We start from the raw sequence: 17,674 nt of genomic DNA, 5'->3' as shown, positions 1-17,674 counted from the left end.
TTTTATTTTCCCGCTTTTCGTTTACAATTGTAGTAGGACGATCCAAATCTAAATGGATCGTGACCTGCACTCACAAAGTAAGATCCAAAAAGCACTCTAAAAAGGATCCAACCAATGGGATCAGAACGGATAGTGACCAAGATGGATCCTGACCAAGACGAAGCTAGATCGGATCGAATATGATCTGTTAACATTGTTTTTCGGTAGATGAAGCACAACTTACATTCTAGATCTCAGCCGTCTATCATTCACAGGTGGAGAGATATTCATCATTACAATCTGGTATATAAATTACATTCACAACTTACCTTCATTTCTCTTCCTTTGATCTCCCTCCAACAACTGGAAAACAAAGCCCCCCCACTGTCTCTCTCACGGGTCTTGATCTTTTTTATTTCTTTGGTTTTGATTTTCCTGGTTTTTTTTCTTTTGGGAGGTTGGAGTTGTGGATTCCATGGAGAAAGAGTCGCTGAAGATTTTGAGGCCGCGAAGAAGTCAGCAAACGCGGCCTTCGGGCCGGACGGGGGTCAGAGGAGGTTCGATGTTACGGTCCTAAGTGGGGCCCGCCTAGGCATGAGACCGTGTGGGACCCACCGTGGTATGGGACAGGTTTAAAGGGCCTTGCCTAACACGTTCCATCAGTTCTTGAGCTTTCGGCGGATTGATAAGGTACCTAACATTTGGTATCAGAGCAGCCTCACGTCTCATGTGCAAGTCACGAAAGGGGCGACCTGTGAAGAGGACTTAGAAACGGTTGCCTGATAAAAAGCCAGAGTGAAAACCATCAAAGTGAAGTTGCCACAGAGTGGGTCGCTGCAGAAGGAGTGACATGTGGAAAGGGCTAGCTAGAAAAAAGGTCAGAGTGAAAGCCATCATAGAGTGGGCCGTCAAGGAGGCGGATGCGAAAGCGTGGTGGTATATTACAATCCTGAGTGGGGGCCCACCTAGGTATAGGCCTGGGTGGGACCCAGTATGGTAGGGAACAGGTTTAAAGGGCCTTGCCTAATGTGTTCCATCAGCTCTGGAGCTTTTAGCGTATTGGTAAGGTACCTAACACTCAATGCGTCGACACTTTGAGGTGACTAAGAGATTTTCCGGTGAATATGCAGATGCTTGTGTCGACGCAGGTGCTCGATTTCTCTTTCGGATCAGAGATGTGTTGTTATGGTTTTAGGATTTAGAGTTTTTGTTTCCTCAAAGAAAATAGAAGTAAGGTATTTGTGATTTTGGTGTCTCTATAGAAGTGGAAAAATGGGATGATTCTGTCGTTCTTTCATATCTGAAATGGGGACAAAAAGAACTATTTTTTAATCTAGGGAAGGGAACATTTGAATTTGATTTCTAGAGCGTTTATTATTTGTATATTTGAAAGAATTAATAGATTGGAGTTTTTAGATTATGTTTCGATTGTGGTTAACGAAAAAAAAATATGTTCATGGAAGGAGTTTCTTTGATTTTGTTTCTTGGGTTTCCTTAAGGTTAATGTGAAAGGAAAAACTTGCTGAGTTATTTGACGAAGTAGCTTCTGGAAATGTTTCCCACATATTTATGCTGCCCATTCATAATCCAAACCATTCCAAAAAAGAAAAGAAAATAAAATAAAAAAGAGAGAGAGTCAACAATGAATAGTCCAATACCCAATACAACCAACTAGCTCAAAACCCTCGAACTCTTATCATGAAAAAAGACAAAATTAAGAAACTGAGGAGAAAAACAAGAAATAACAAAGGAGAAAGAAAGGAGAAGAAATTCAAGAAATGAGAATGAGAGAAAAAGCAAACGAAGAAAAGCAAAAGAAAGCGAAGGATGGGAATGTGAAAAAACAAAGAGAGAGTTCTGCGAGATGGAAAAGAGAGGTTCACAAATCTTATATTAAAAGTTGGGAAATGCTATCAGCACTACTGTATTTTGATGAGGGCACTCCTCACTTTATTAAAAGTATGGTATTGCCTGCACAATAGGATGATCCAAACCGTCCATTAGATGGGTCACGGCTGAAATAGGTTGTGCCCCAAAAATCATTTCCATAGGCTGATCCTCACCCTCCGATCTGAATGTTAGAGGGTTGATCCTAACCCTCTATAAGACAGTTGGGATCAACCTATGGAAATAATTTTTGGGGCACAACCTATTTAGGCTGTGGCCCATCTAATTGACGGTTTGGATCATCCTATGGTGCGGGTCATACCATACTTTTAATAAAGTGAGGAGTGCCCTCATCAAAATACAGTAGTGCAGATGACATTTCCCTAAAAGTTTTGAAAGTACTTAAGACTTTAAAAAAAAAAAAAATTTGTGCTCCCTTCCTTGTCTTTTACTGGACGTGGCTCCGATGGCATCCTCGTTTTTTTTTTTTTTTTTTCCAAGAAAACGGATTCCTGTTTTGCTAGAAGTGCTCTTAAAAGAAGGACGAGGACCAATTTACTCGCAAGATCTTATAATTCTAGATCTCACTGTCCTTCCAACTTTTGTTTTGACTCTCCACGTGGAGGACATCAAATGCATAGAAAAGGAAGGCATATTGGGTCCCAACTTTTATTAATACAAACCGTTAATTTTCCAAACCGTTAATTTATTATGTTCAAATCATCTAATAATCCTAATTTCTGTTTCATGTTTGGAAACCATGAACAATATTCCATGGCATATCTGTAGGCCTAATTATGAAAGAAGAGCTGAGAAGAAGAAGAAGAGAAATTTGAGAGTTCAAGACAGAGCATTGAGCGAGATTGAGAAATCCCTAAAAAATAGTGAAAAAAATACGCTACTGAAAATTGGGTTTTTTCCCTGATTTTTATGGGGCTTTCATGTACCCCCAACTCCACCACTCTCAATTAGGGGTGCAACTCGGGTCGGGTTCAAGAGTCGGGTTGAGTTCGAGTTAGGTTCGGGTTGAGTTCTCCCAATCTGGGTTGAGTTCGGGCCGGGTTCGAGTTAAGACTCGCAATCATTTTATGCTGCACATTCAAAACGTAAACTATTCCAAAAAAAAAAAAAAAAGGAAAAGGAAAAAAAATAGAAAACAATACTAATACTGAATTTCTACTGCTTTGGTATGTAATTTCTATAATAGTTCCAAGAAAATTAATATGTGTATGAATTAGTGGCTAAAATGGGCAAAATCTACAAGTTACCCGCCTAGGGAATTTGTGAAAAAAGTGAATCACCGCCTTTGGCGGCATTCTGAATTTGGTGCGCAGCAATGGTGACATCCTCAACGACATGGTGGATTTGCAGGGCCACATTTTTAATTTATTGTGTGGCGCTCCACCCGTTTTCAAAGTGTTCTGCACATTTCTGCCACTGCATGCCCATTTGTAGCGAGACGTACGCCGTTAGAGGTGGAGAGGCTACTTTCCTGATGAACTTTATGACATATAAAAAGATCATTTCTGCCACTACATGCCCATTTGCAGCGAGACGTACGCCGTTAGAGGTGGAGAGGCTACTTTCCTGATAGAATTTATGACATGTGAAAAGATCAATGCGATGGTTGCGCATTCCGACATGAAGAATGCGAGGAAAGCAAATGTAAGCCTGAAGAATTCGAACAGCCAAACTTGTGATTGAAGGACACTCTATGCAGATAATGAACCTCACAAATAATTCACGCCGTCTTGGCCCGCCGCTACAACTCCTTTCCCAGCTCTCCTTTCCTTATAAGCTGAGGTTCAAAATAGGGAAAAAATTAATTGGATATTATTTTCCAAAATTGAACAATTCCCTGTTGTCATTGGAGATTGCGATAAATTATATTATGAATAAGCATATAAACATGTAAAGGTGGTATGATGGAAGTGCCACCCTTGATGTTTGATCCAACATCATCTTCTCAAATATAAGGAAGGGATGACGAGTGCGTGTTTCTACGCCCATTCTTTACACCTCTTGTTTTAATGAAGTGGGACGGATAATTTTGTACCCATAGCATGGGTGGGGCCAACATCTCCGCCCAAACCAATTCATGAGCCCATTGCAAGATCTCAAGTTTTGATGCGATGGGACCACCCTCCACGCCCAAACCATTAAAAGGATAGTTTACACACCTCACCTTTTAGTTCACTGATAAACTTGGCCCATCAAGTTCCCATTCCCACCTTTTTTAACTTTGTATTAGTGGTGAAGCCCACAACCAGTAGTCTCTTGGTGAGACAAAAATTGAATGGTTTATATCTTTGAACGAGATGGCCTCACTGTATTTTTAAAGACAATACACTCGTACTGATCACAGTGTATTGTTTAAAAAACTAACTTGGGCCGTCTTGTTAAAAGATCTATACCATAGTTTCTTGGGCCTCAACATAGGTCATATATGCCCCAAAAATATGTCCATATGATATCCTAACCTCCCTCCAATCTATAGAGTTAGGATAGGAGAAAAGCCTATTCACACTACGGCCTAACAAATGAAAGATTTTCGAACAAGTTGGTCCCAATGAATTTTCTAATATATACACATTAGACATGAGGTGACCTTTATAGGGAGCCACTTAAAACTAAACATAAAAGAATATAACTATTCACATGACATGCATTTCCTTTTCTTCCTTTTCGTCTTCCTTTTTAATGATTTTTTCCTTTTTATTTTTCTTTTTTGGAATGTCGTTCTGTTTTTTTTGTTAATTTTTTTCTGCATCTTCCTATTCCACTAATCTTTGAAAATTAGGATTAATAATGAAAAATTTTGAAAGAGAGAATGCCCAATAGAGAGAATGTTTTCACCTCAGTTTCCTCCAATATCTTAGTTCTCCAGTTGCAATCACCATCCATATCTGTCCTTAGATAGAAATCAAATGAATAAAACCAAACATTAGGCAAAAATCAAATAATAATGGAAGATCATGAAATATATAAAAAATGTTTTATTTATACAACTACAAAAGAGTACGAGTTTAGAAAAATATACTATAAAAATCATGTAACATTTTCACCCCTGAGACATTGGAAATGAAGTAAGAATAGAATGGTTTGAGTTAGGCCCTCTACAACAGAAGAGTGATTGGGTATTTATAGTGTTATTGTTCATACAAATACTGTTTTGCCTTAGTGCACATTTTTAACAAATTTTCATGCGATGATTGTTTCTTACCAATGAAAGCTACACACGAATTATCTTGGCATTCATGCAATAGAGATGACTCTTTCAGTTTTGTTATTCTCACTCTCCCACGTGCATAACGCTGTAATATTGTGAAAATAAAACACCACAAGAAACCCACACATCCAAAAGGGGAATGATATTACTAGCTTTCATCTCAAGCCGTTGCATCTGATGTTTCTCTTTCATTAGTTTAAATTTAAGTATTTTTTGAAATTTCAAAAACACATTTCCTAATTCATGTTATTTTCCTTGCACGACCTGATGGGAAGATGCGAGAGAGAGAGAGAGAGAGAGAGAGAGAGAGAGAGAGAGAGAGAGAGAGAGAGAGAGAGAGAGAGAGAGAGAGAGGGAGTTTATGGGATGGAAGAAGAAATATTTTGTAGTTGGTTACTGTTTTTTTTTTTTTTTTTCTAGATTTATATTTGGTGTAAGGATTGTTAGACTTTGAAGCTTGAATCTATGTGGCATTTTTTCATTTTGGAATTTAGTAACTTGCTTCCAGGAAGCAGTAACTATTTGGTCAATTTAAGTGTATTCATTTGGCACTTTTGTTCTGAACAGATCGTTAGGCTCCTGATTACATTGATTGCCTTGAGAAAATTTGAGTTTTCTCTCTATAGTTGACGACTTGGTTTGTGAAGGACAACAAGTTGTAGTTGAAACTTGGTTTCAGTACCTCCTGCTTATTTGGCTTAGTGTGCTTGAAATGCCCCGGACAATCAATAAGAAATACTTTTAATTTTTAATGGAGTGTCATTATAAAAATAAAAATATTGATTTTCAGTTTTAGATTGAAAACTTTTAGTGGGTACTATTTGTTGGCTTAGTGTGCTTGCCATCAGTTGGAACCCATATTTGGTTGAATCCTGCAGTTGGGTACCGAATCCTTCTCCTCTCTCAACCGAACCAAAGTGGGTTTGTTGAAGCCATTAAGTTGCAGCCCTCAATCATTTCATCACTGTTGCTTGTCTTTATTCACGAGAGGGGACGATCTCACTGTTGCTTATCTTTATTCACGATAGTGGGAAAGGACAAGGCCAATTTGTTTGGTTGCCTCCCACAACCGAAGCAGTTTGGATCTTTGGTGGAGTACAAATTCTTATTGCCGAATCTTGTTGGTGCAAATATTGTGCTGCAATTCTTCGTAGTTCGGTTCTTGGATTTTGGTTCGTGGAACGGGTCTTGGCGCCGTTCTTGGATTCTGGTTCTTGGAACGGTTATTGGAATTTGGTTCTGCGATTCGCCAATCAGGTGCACTCTTTCTAATTTTTAATTTCATCTGAAATATCCAATGGAAAAAATTTCTATGCCTTTTGAGATGGTCAAACTTCACTTCTTTGGTGGATCTGAGTTTAACTCATGGAAGCGAAAGACTCAATTCAGTCTCAAATATATGAATTGTTTTTACACTGTTTTGAGTACCTTTGCTGAGACGGATGAAGAAGTTGATGAATCTCAATGGCTTAGAGATGAGGATTTCTGCAAAGACTACCTGTTGAATTGTCTTTCAGATCGTCTTGCAGAAACCTATAGTAAATTTAACACTGCTAAAGCAATATGGGACAACTTAGATGCTCACTTTAAGAAGGAAGAAGAATTGTCCAAGACCCATCTTGTGGACAAATTCATGGATTTCAAGTTTCAAGAAGACAAGGAAATCACTCCTCAAGTTACTGATCTAGAGAATTTGAGATCTAAGTTGAATAATGAAAAAATAGCTGTCTGTGATTCGTTTCTTGTGGGTGCAATTATATATAAATTACCATCTGCATGGCATTCTTTCAAAACCGAGATGTATCGGAAAAAGGTGCAAGTGGGACTGGATGATCTCAAACGATTCATTCGAATCGAAGATGAGAATCGAGCTAGGAATAACTTGGAGATGGTTAGACAGCAACAGTCTGCTGCTAACGCGGTAACATATCCCAAGAAATTTCCTCGGAAATCCAAGTCACCTAAAAGTGAACATCCCAAGTTGGAGGCCAAAAAGACTATCTTTCAGAAAAAGAAGGGCAAGTGCCACAACTGTGGGAAATGGGGTCACTTTGCTGCAGAATGTAAACAACCTAAGAAGGCTAAATCTGACACACCACAAAAGGAAGCTCATATGATGGTGGGCAGTGCTGCGCCTAAGAGTTTTACTGCCATGTTAGGCAATGGTAAGGCCAGTACTTCTTCAGACTGGTGGTTAGATACAGGAGCCACCTGCCATGTTTGCAACTCAAAGAAACTTCTTACGGATGCCGTTGGCGTGAAAGAGACCGTTACAGTGGCTAGTGGAGCTGAGGCACAGGTGACTCACACTGGAACTGCGAACCTGGTCCTTTCTTCAGGTAAAATACTCACTTTAAAAAATGTTAAAGTAGTTCCTGCTATTCAAAAGAATTTAATTTCTATTAGTCTTTTAGACAATGCTGGCATGTGTTCATCTTTTTTGGGTGGTAGAGTAACTTTAACTGTTAACTCTTATTATTTTGGCTGTGCTTTCTTAATCGATGGTATGTATAGACTGAGTTTAGCAAATGAAACCGTTAGTCAGGTTAGTTCCACTTTGATTGATCCTAAGTTGTTACACACTAGATTGGGACATGTGAACTATAGGAAAATGGTCACACTTGCTAAAACTTATAATATACCTTTAGATACATCGATTAGATTTGACAGGTGTGAAGTGTGTGCACAAACCAAGATCACTAGAAAACCTTTTCGTTCGGTTTCTAGGAGCACACAACTTCTTGAGTTAATACATTCTGACCTCTGTGACTTTAAAAGTTTCACTACTCGAGGTGGTCGGAAGTATTTAATCACATTTATAGACGATTTTTCTAGATATTGTCATATTTATCTCCTAAAATCGAAAGATGAAGCTTTTGATAAATTTAAAATTTTCAAGAATCGTGTTGAAAATCAATTGAACTTGAAAATTAAGCGATTTAGGAGTGATAGAGGAGGAGAATACACTTTGACAGAGTTCAAGGAATTCTGTGCCTCTCAGGGCATAATACTTGAAACTACTGCTCCTTACTCACCTCAATCTAATGGCATAGCTGAACGTAAGAACCGGACGTTAACTGAAATGTTAAACTCTATGTTATTGACAGCTGGCATGCCTACTAGCTATTGGGGAGAAGCAGTTTTAACTGCAAATCACATCCTGAATAGAGTACACCACTCTAAGTTGACCACTACTCCTTATGAGTTATGGCATAAACATCCTTGTAGATATGACACTCTTAAGACTTGGGGTTGTATTGCTTATGTGAGGATACAAGACCCTAGGAGACCTAAGGTAGGACCTAGAACAAACACTTGTGTTTATCTAGGTGGTGCAGAAGATAGTGCTGCTGATCGGTTTTTGGATCTATCTACCAATTTGGTTATAGAATCTAGAGATGCAGTATTCTTTGAGAATAAATTTCTCAGAGATCATGGTTTGAACCTACCTGGCGATACTGAGATGGTTACAGAATCGCATGTAGAGTTTGAACAGAATACTTCTGACACCTGTCCTACACTGATTTCTACATCAGAACCTTTAAGGGTTTCTACAAGAGATAGAGTACCCAAGAACTTTGGTGAGGACTTTGTGACCTACCATGTCGAGAATGATCCATCAACCTATAAGGAAGCGATGAGATCTAGGGAATCTTTGTTGTGGGCAGAAGCCATTGATGATGAAATGAGCTCTCTGCTACAAAATCAAACTTGGCAGCTAGTCGATTTGCCAAAAGGGGCTAAGACTGTGGGCTGTAAGTGGATTTTGAAGAAGAAACTTAATCCTGACGGATCCATAGCTCGGTATAAAGCACGTTTAGTAGCTAAGGGCTATACTCAAGTCAGTGGGATAGACTACTTTGATGTTTACTCACCGGTCTGTCATTTGGCAACGATAAGAATTCTTCTTGCTTTGGCTTCTATTGAGAAGTATGTTGTGCATCAAATGGATGTAAAAACGGCTTTCCTTAATGGAGACCTCACAGAGGAAATCTACATGAACCAACCTGAAGGGTTTGTCATGGAAGGTTTCGAGAACAGAGTTTGTAAGTTACACAAATCTTTGTATGGTCTTAAACAAGCACCTAAATTGTGGCATCAAAAATTTGACAAGGTAGTAAAGAGCTTTGGTTTTCAGACCAGTTATTCAGATAAATGCCTTTACTATCGTTCTGTGTCGAATAAGGTTGCGATTATTTGTTTGTATGTAGACGATATGTTGATTCTTGGTTCCGATCTCTCTGTAGTGAGTGACGTGAAAACCACTTTGGCTCAAGAATTCGACATGAAAGATCTTGGTGTGGTTGACACCATTCTTGGTATGAAAGTAAGTTTTGAAAGGCAAGGGATTACTCTTAGCCAAGCCCATTATATTGAAAAACTACTTTCTACATGGGGATACAGTGAGTGTAAACCGATTGAGACACCATTTGATTATACCAAGAAGCTGATCTCTAATGGAGGAGACAGTGTGAATCAGTTAGATTATTCTAAACTGATTGGTAGTCTCATGTATGCTATGAGTTGCACTAGACCAGACATAGCCTTTACAGTTGGCATGCTGAGTCGTTTCACTAGTAATCCTGGCCATGAGCACTGGGATGCCCTTATGAGGCTGATGAGATACCTTAAGGGTACTCAAGGATATGCTCTATGTTATACTGGCCATCCTCCTATCCTGGAAGGGTATTCTGATGCATCATGGGGATCAGAATTAGGAGACAGTAAATCTACCAGTGGTTATGTTTTTACACTGGGTGGAGCCGCTGTTGCATGGAAGTCAAAGAGACAGACTTGTATTGCTCTGTCATCTATGGAATCGGAACTTTATGCTTTAGCTTCTACAGGAGATGAAGCAGAGTGGATAAGAGATCTGATCATGGACATTCCATTGACCCATTTAAAGATTAACTCTTTAAGTTTGTTCTGTGATAATCAAGCTACAATTACGATTGTGAAAAACTCACTCTTTAATGGTAAGAGGAGACATGTCAGGCTGAAACATGCCACGCTGAATTATCTTCTAGAACAAGGTATTATCACTTTGGTTGATGTGAGATCGAAGGATAATATGGCCGATGCTCTTACGAAGGGACTGAACAAAGATCGAATATTCAAAACTGTGGGGGAAATGGGGTTAAAGACTGTGTAGACGTGTCTTAACCTACATTCATATTATTTTGAATTTTTCGAATCTCCCTATCTTGGCCAAGATAAGCACTTGATATGTTTCAATGATGTTTACAGTTATCTTTATGTCATTCCACATTTGATGACATGTCATTCTTGGGAAAGGTTGTTTCATTCCAAACTTGATGATACAGCTTAACTCAATTTGGATATGATGCCTGTAACATTCCAAATGGAAACATGGAATGGTTCTTTGTAAAGAAACTGTTTAGGTCTGGTTCTTGATTGAAACTTGACATTGATGCTTATTGATATTGATATTTATTTTTCAGCCATTATGAAATTGTACTAAGTTCTTCTGGTAGAACTAGATACTTTTAGTAAAATACACAAATGATTGGATTCATTTTTTAATGAAATTCATATTTGATAATTTACAGGAATTGGCGAAAATGGAGGAGATTGCCTCAATTTGGATCTTGATGAGGATGACTTACTTGATGAGTGAATCCTTATAGTGCAGTGGAACTATTATTTTCTTTTCCGTTGATTAAATAGTTCACCTACATATAAAACTGCTTATGTTTGAGTTTAGATTATTTCTAAAACTCTTGGTTATTCTTTAAAGTATTTTTGTTTTCAGTTGGATTACAAATCTTTATTGATATGGTGATATGGATGATTCAATAATTTTGTTTGGACATCACATTATCTATCTATTGGATTGTGCTATATGTAGAACATAGGAGGAGATTGTTGGGTATATCATATAACCCATGTATGTTCTAATATAAGCCCAATAGGTAATGGACCAGGTGTAGTGGGCCCATTTGGGCTGGAGCCCATTAACCTCTTCTAACCCTAGTGTATCTCTATATATAGGGGCTGGAGGCAACAAACTTGGTATTCCAAACTAGATACCTTGGTTGTAATGCTTTAAGCATCCTGCTTAAACCCTAATAACCCTAACACTATTATCAAATGACTTTAGAAGTTTATTAGCCCACTTGGATTATTTTTTTTTCTTTCTTTTTATTTAAAATCGATCAACTAATAGAAAAAGAAACGGAATTTAGTATCGACCGATCCAAGCCGTACAAAATTTAGAAATTTGAATTTTGAGGTAGGGTGTTTTATCTAAAATGGGCTGCAAGCGTATAATGAAAAAGTGGGCTCTACCTTAATGCATGGGTTGGGTGGAGATTGTGAGACCCTCTCATCCGAATATGAGTCGTTAATTGGTGACCCCATCACTTAAAATGAGGTGTAAATGTTGGGCGTGCTCTAAGCATGGTTTGGGTGGTGATGGTGGGCCCAACATTCCATATAGTATTATAAGGGTTGTAGGATACACAGTTCTATTAGAGGTTGGTTCGGTTAGGATTTCTCGGTTTGGGTAGATAGAAATTTTGGTTGGTATTGCCTTGAAGCAGATAAGATCAAATTCTATTACCTGGAATTCTAATTGGCTGCCAATGAAATTGATGTGTTCTTGTTCCCTAGCTGGCCGGTCACACCAATTCCCTTCCTTATCCTTGCTCTTTTAAAGTTAATTGTTAACTGGCAACCAAGGTAGGTGAGCTTGCTATTGGTTCTAAGAGTCCTAGTTAAAGTGTATCTCATCTATTCCACATATTTGAAGTTATCTTAAAAACTAAGCCTCCTTAACGTGTGGGATTGCCGAGTGTGCATCCAATGCAACGAGTGCTACTCCAACCGTCCACATTATTTCGTGGGATTCTCATATTGGAAGACTTCCTATTTTAGATCAATTAAAATTCTTTAAAGAATACAAATAACACCAAAGGCTATTATTTTGCCCAATAGAAAATATCCCAGAGATAACGTTGAAGAGATTTGGAGTTCTTTGGGAAAGAAGGACGTTTTCTTCTAAGAGGTATGTAAAAGAGATTTTAATGTTTACTTCTTAGATCCTTAGACCCTTTAAATCAGAAATAAATATTTAATTGTGGAAGAAGTGTTGATCTTTGTCGTGAGAATCAATTGTCGATTGATGCAACCCAACCCACGCGTTCTTCACGAATTCGTGGGTCGGATAGATGTTAATGGGTCGGATAGATGTTAAGGGTACTGAGATTCATGAATTTAAGATCAGCCTTGGTGTGTTTTGTTGATTTCAAAAGAGAAAATCAGATTTAGGGAAAACAAAAATTTTGAAATTGTTTTGGACAAAAAAATTTAGAGATTTGTAAATTTGTTTTCTTGGAATTTACATAACCTCTATGTGTTTTGAAATCTTAAATTATGTCTTAGAATCAAAGGGATTATTTAAACAAAATTCTAATTGTTTTTAAGGGGAGAAATCATTGATTTTCAGAAGACTAGAGTGGACTTAGAAATTACCGACACAGCCCACTAAAATAAGCATAACCTTTTAACCGTTCTTCCAAATTTTTTGTGCCGATACTCGTTGGAAACATCTCAAAAAGGGCTACGACTTTCTAGTTTTCCACTTTTCCTAATTCTTTCGTTTAATAGCCCAAAACCTAGTCTGAAAATCAGACAATACCATTGTAGCGGGAATAAACCTAAATTATATTCTAAAGATGTACCAACTTTCTAAATTAAAATATTACTTGGATTATAGGTGATTTGGAGGGTTGATCTTGAAGTTTAAAAAGGGATCAATTGTTTAGGCTGTGGTACGTAATCTCGTGCTTCTATGTAGGATGTTTTACTACATGCAATTTTTTTATTTGCGAGCTATGTTGAAATTTTGAAAAGTTTGTTTTAGAACTGATATAAATCTCATTTATTCAAAAGGCATGTTTAGTTTGAGAAACTCATAAAATTTGGATCAAGTACTCAGTGTTTGTTGCATATATTTGGTAGTATTGAAATCTGGAAGTTGAACTATGTCTGATGGTTGTTGTTCTCATTATTGCTCAAAAAACTCTTAGTTAGATATTGTTGCGATATGATGACTGCTACCCCTTGGGTGATTACTGTTCGATTCAAGGGAATCGTTTGACATTGATTGTATTACTAGTATAGCTAGGTTGTGGTATCATTAGCCTTCCGAGTGGAAGTCCATGTTGGGAAAGTTCCCATTGATATGTGAGCCTTCCGAGTGGAAGCGCATTATTTTAGGGCAGAGTTCCCTTTAATACCTAGCTATATCTGAAAGGATACAAATTGTTCTTGTATTGTGCCTTGGAAAATTTGTTGGTTGTTGATTAGTTATTTCTTTGTATCTCTATACGATTATGCCTTGGTAGATCACACGTTTCTTAGGTAACAAGTTGAATTCTTTTATTTTGGTGGTTGTGATTTATTTGCGAGAAACTTGATCCAATCTTGCGTAGAATCCTTGAATTACGTATTGAGTGTAAAAAAACTCATTCCACGTCATCTTTTATTTTACAGATGTCAAAGAATAGCTTTTGGATCGTGGGAATGCGAGCGTGAAGAAAGCTATAGATCGGATTAGAGAGTTTAGATTTCATAGTTTAGTAGTTGCTTAAGGATCTATTTATTGTAGTAGACATTTGCTTATGCAGAGTAGGGATTTATTTTATCATTGTGGATCGCGAGCATCTTGACTCATGGGTTAATTAATATGGATATTTATGGATTTCTTTGGAATATTAAATTTGTCTTCAGCTAGTTGCTCTGAAAATGGATTGTTTTGGCCTTGCATGCCCAAGTCGTCGATTTTGTTGGAGGGCATGCGGCACTGTTACAGGTACCCCAGCTTGGGGCGTGACAGTGCTGTTTAGAGTTGAATTGGGAAACTTCTGGGCAGACTTGAGGCTACACACTGTGGTGTTTTCTATCACCACGGTGAGCCATTCAAGAGGTAGTCATCTAGTGGAGAAGAACTTTCTTTAACCAACAATCATAGTTCATGAATTGAAAATTAGTGATTTAATTTTCAGCCCTGTTTCCATCAATTTGTTACTTTGGATTAAAAGCTCAAATGATCATTGGCTACAACAACTCCCCAGCAAAAGATATTACATTAGTTATAGACTTATTTTAGCGGGGCCCACAATATTTATTTATTTGGACCCCCAATTGGGGCCCACAAACTCCCTATAGTTTGTGGTATTGAGTGTCTGGGTTGTTTGTGTGCCTTTGTGTTGTTGAAAACCTTAGAGAAGCTTCTAGACTCATCATAAGATCCATCATCGCAGAAACCTATAATTAGTCCGGTCTTGAGAAAATGGGGTGTCTACAATGTTTTACATGATGTCTAACAGGTTTTTGTTGAGTTTCTGTGCAACAGAACACATCTTTCTATATTTTCGGTTAGTTTCTGTTAGATTTCTGTCAGGTTTCCTAGCAACAAAACACTCATCTGATTGGTTTTCTGCCGAGTTTCTTTTCCCTTCTTTTTCATTTTGTCACGTTAGATTCATTTCCTTTCCTGACAGTGCACACCATAAAGAGTGTATTTAAATAATAAAAAAAAAAAAAAAAACTTGAGGTCACTTTATTCAAAGATGCAAACTGTTCATTTGTTGCAACCTAGCGTACACCGGCCTTACCCAAAAATTCATCTCCCTAAGATGATCCTAACTCTTCAAACTGTAGAGATTTTTATATGAGGCGTCATCGTATTAGATTAGAGGGTTAGGATCATCTGATGGAGATGATTTTTTTCGGACACAACCTATTTATGTGAGGCTTAACAAATAAGCGGTTTGGATCTTCAAAGTGGAGATAATAAAAAGTATAATTTTTTTTTTAAATCACTTGGGCCCACTTGGTCCAAATATCAAAATCGTCATTTGATGAGCCCCACTGTAAATAGGCGTCTCCCAAAATCATCTCCCTACGACGATCCTAACACTTCGATCTGTAGATCTGATTGGAGGGTTTGGATCATCCTATAGAGGTGATTTTATGGGCTGAGGCCAAACAAATGAACGGTTATGGCCACCAAGGGTTGAGAGAGAGAGAGAGAGAGAGAGAGAGAGTGTGTGTTAAGCGCCACTGCTTGTTGTGCACATAACCGAGGGGGGGGGATTGATTTAACCTACAGTGCCTGCCCCTTTTTTTGTTTCTTAGTTTCTTTCGAACCAGAAACTGAGACAGTTTGAGAGAGAAAAAAACACTTATAGAGAGGGATCAGTTTCAAAAACCTCATTTCTCACTACGTTTTAAAGAAAAAGAGGAAGCTTTAAATGAGAAGTAGCAAAGACTAAGCTGAGGCTGAGAGATTACTCGGAATTGGTGAGAAGCTTCTGATGGCCATCAATCTCGTTGGAAGCAAGAAATTCGCGTTGCAAGACCAGGATCTTGATTCGCTCCAAATTGTTGGGTATATAATATAACCCTATTATGTTCTAATATAAGCCCAATAAGATAATGGACCGGTGAAGTGGGCCTATTTAGGCTAGAGCCCATTAACCTATTAAAATCCTAGTGTATCTCTATATATAGGGGCTGGAGGCAACAAACTTGGTATTCCAAATTAGATACCTTGGGTGTAATGCGTCAAGCAACCTCTTGCTTGACCTAATTACTCTAACAATCTTGAAGCATTAAACAAGCACCTAAATTGTGCCATAAAAAAATTGACAAGGTAGTAAAGAGCTTTCGTTTTCAGACCAGTTACTCAGATAAATGCCTTTACTTTCGTTCTGTGTCGAATAAGGTTGCGATATTTGCTTGTATGTAGACGATATGTTTGATTCTTGGTTCCGATCTCTCTATCGTGAGACCAAGAAGCTGATCTCTAATGAAAGAGACAGTGTGAATCAGTTAGATTATTCTAAACTGATTGGTAGTCTCATGTATGCTATGAGTTACACTAGGCCAGACATAGCTTTTACAGTTGGTATGCTGAGTCATTTCACTAGTAATCCTGGCCATGAGCACTAGGATGCCTTATGAGGCTGATGAGATACCTTAACGGTACTCAATGATATATTCTATGTTATAATAGCCATCCTCCTATCCTGGAAGGATATTCTGATGCATCATGGGGCTCAGAATTAGGAGACAGTAAATCTACCAGTGGTTATGTATTTACACTGGGTGGAGCCGTTGTTGCATGAAAGTAAAAAAGACAGACTTGTATTGCTCTGTCATCTATGGAATCAGAACTTTATGCTTTAGCTTCTGTAGGAGATGAAGCAGAGTGGATAAGAGATCTGATCCTGGACATTCCATTGACTCATTTAAAGATTAACTCTTTAAGTTTGTTCTGTGATAATCAAGCTACAATTACGGTTGTGAAAAAACTCACTCTTTAAGTAAGAGGAGACATCTTAGGCTGAAACATGCCATGCTGAATTATCTTATAGAACAAGGTATTATCACTTTGGTTGATGTGAGATCGAATAATAATATGGCCGATGCTCTTACGAAGGGACTGAGCAAAGATCGAATATTCAAAACTGTGGAGGAGATTGGGTTAAAGACTGTGTAGATATGTCTTAACCTACATCCATGTTATTTTGAATTTTTCGAATCTCCCTATCTTGGCCAAGATAAGCACTTGATATGTTTCAATGATGTTTATAGTTGTCTTTATGTCATTCCACATTTGATGACATGTCCTTCTTGGAAAAGGTTGTTTCATTCCAAGCTCATGATACAGCTTAACTCAATTTGGATATGACGCATGTAACATTCCAAATGAAAACATGGAATGGTTCTTTGTAAAAGAAACTGTTTAGGTCTTGTTCTTGATTGAAACTTGACATTGATGCTTATTGATATTGATATTTGTTTTTTAGCCATTATGAAATTGTACTAAGTTCTTCTAGTAGAACTAGATACTTTTAGTAGAATACACAAATGATTGGATTCATTTTTCAATGAAATTCATATTTGGTAATTTACAGGAATTAGTGAAAATGGAGGAGATTGCCTCAATTTAGATCTTGATGAGGATGACTTACTTGATGAGTGAATCCTTATAGAGCAGTGGGAACTATTATTTTCTTTTCAGTTAATTAAATAGTTCACATACATGTGAAACTGCTTATGTTTGAGTTTAGATTATTTCTAAAACTCTTGGTTATTCTTTAAAGTATTTTTATTTTCAGTTGGATTACAGATCTTTATTGATATGGTGATATGGATGATTCAATAATTTTGTTTGGACATCACATTAACTATCTATTGGATTGTGCTATGTGTAGAACATAGGAGGAGATTGTTGGGTATATAATATAACCTTATTATGTTCTAATATAAGCCCAATAAGATAATGGACCGGTGTAGAGGGCCTATTTGGGCTAGAGCCCATTAACTTATTAAAATCCTAGTGTATCTCTATATATAGGGGTTGGAAGCAACAAACTTGGTATTCCAAATTAGATACCTTGGGTGTAATGCTTCAAGCAACCTCTTGCTTGACCTAATTACTCTAACACAAATCCCCCCATTGCCGATGTCCTCCCCGTTGCGAAGAAGCGACTCAACAACTGAATGGACAAGTACGCAATCCTCAACTATACCCTAGCTCCAATG

At 37.8% G+C, this 17,674-nt stretch overlaps 2 long non-coding RNA genes across 2 annotated transcripts; one reads left to right on the top strand and one right to left on the bottom strand.

The window, feature by feature from the left end:
- Positions 1-3,582: 3,582 nt before the first annotated feature.
- Positions 3,583-4,974, bottom strand: LOC143878617 (uncharacterized). Its single transcript, XR_013251042.1, has 3 exons — positions 4,907-4,974; positions 4,723-4,772; positions 3,583-3,664 (listed from the first exon to the last, which is right to left on the bottom strand). It is a non-coding gene; the product is annotated as an uncharacterized LOC143878617 (long non-coding RNA).
- A 6,685-nt stretch (positions 4,975-11,659) lies between these two features.
- On the top strand, positions 11,660-13,838 carry LOC143880320 (uncharacterized). The gene is made up of 3 exons (XR_013251633.1): positions 11,660-12,122; positions 12,834-12,888; positions 13,613-13,838. It is a non-coding gene; the product is annotated as an uncharacterized LOC143880320 (long non-coding RNA).
- Positions 13,839-17,674: the final 3,836 nt, after the last annotated feature.

This window comes from Tasmannia lanceolata, unplaced genomic scaffold (genome assembly GCF_043159265.1).
Source record: "Tasmannia lanceolata isolate RefF3 unplaced genomic scaffold, GAP_Taslan_0.1 ptg000006l, whole genome shotgun sequence".
Lineage (NCBI taxonomy): Eukaryota > Viridiplantae > Streptophyta > Magnoliopsida > Canellales > Winteraceae > Tasmannia > Tasmannia lanceolata.
The sequence above is the reverse complement of the archived record's forward strand: the minus strand, read 5'-3'. Positions and strand labels throughout refer to the sequence as shown.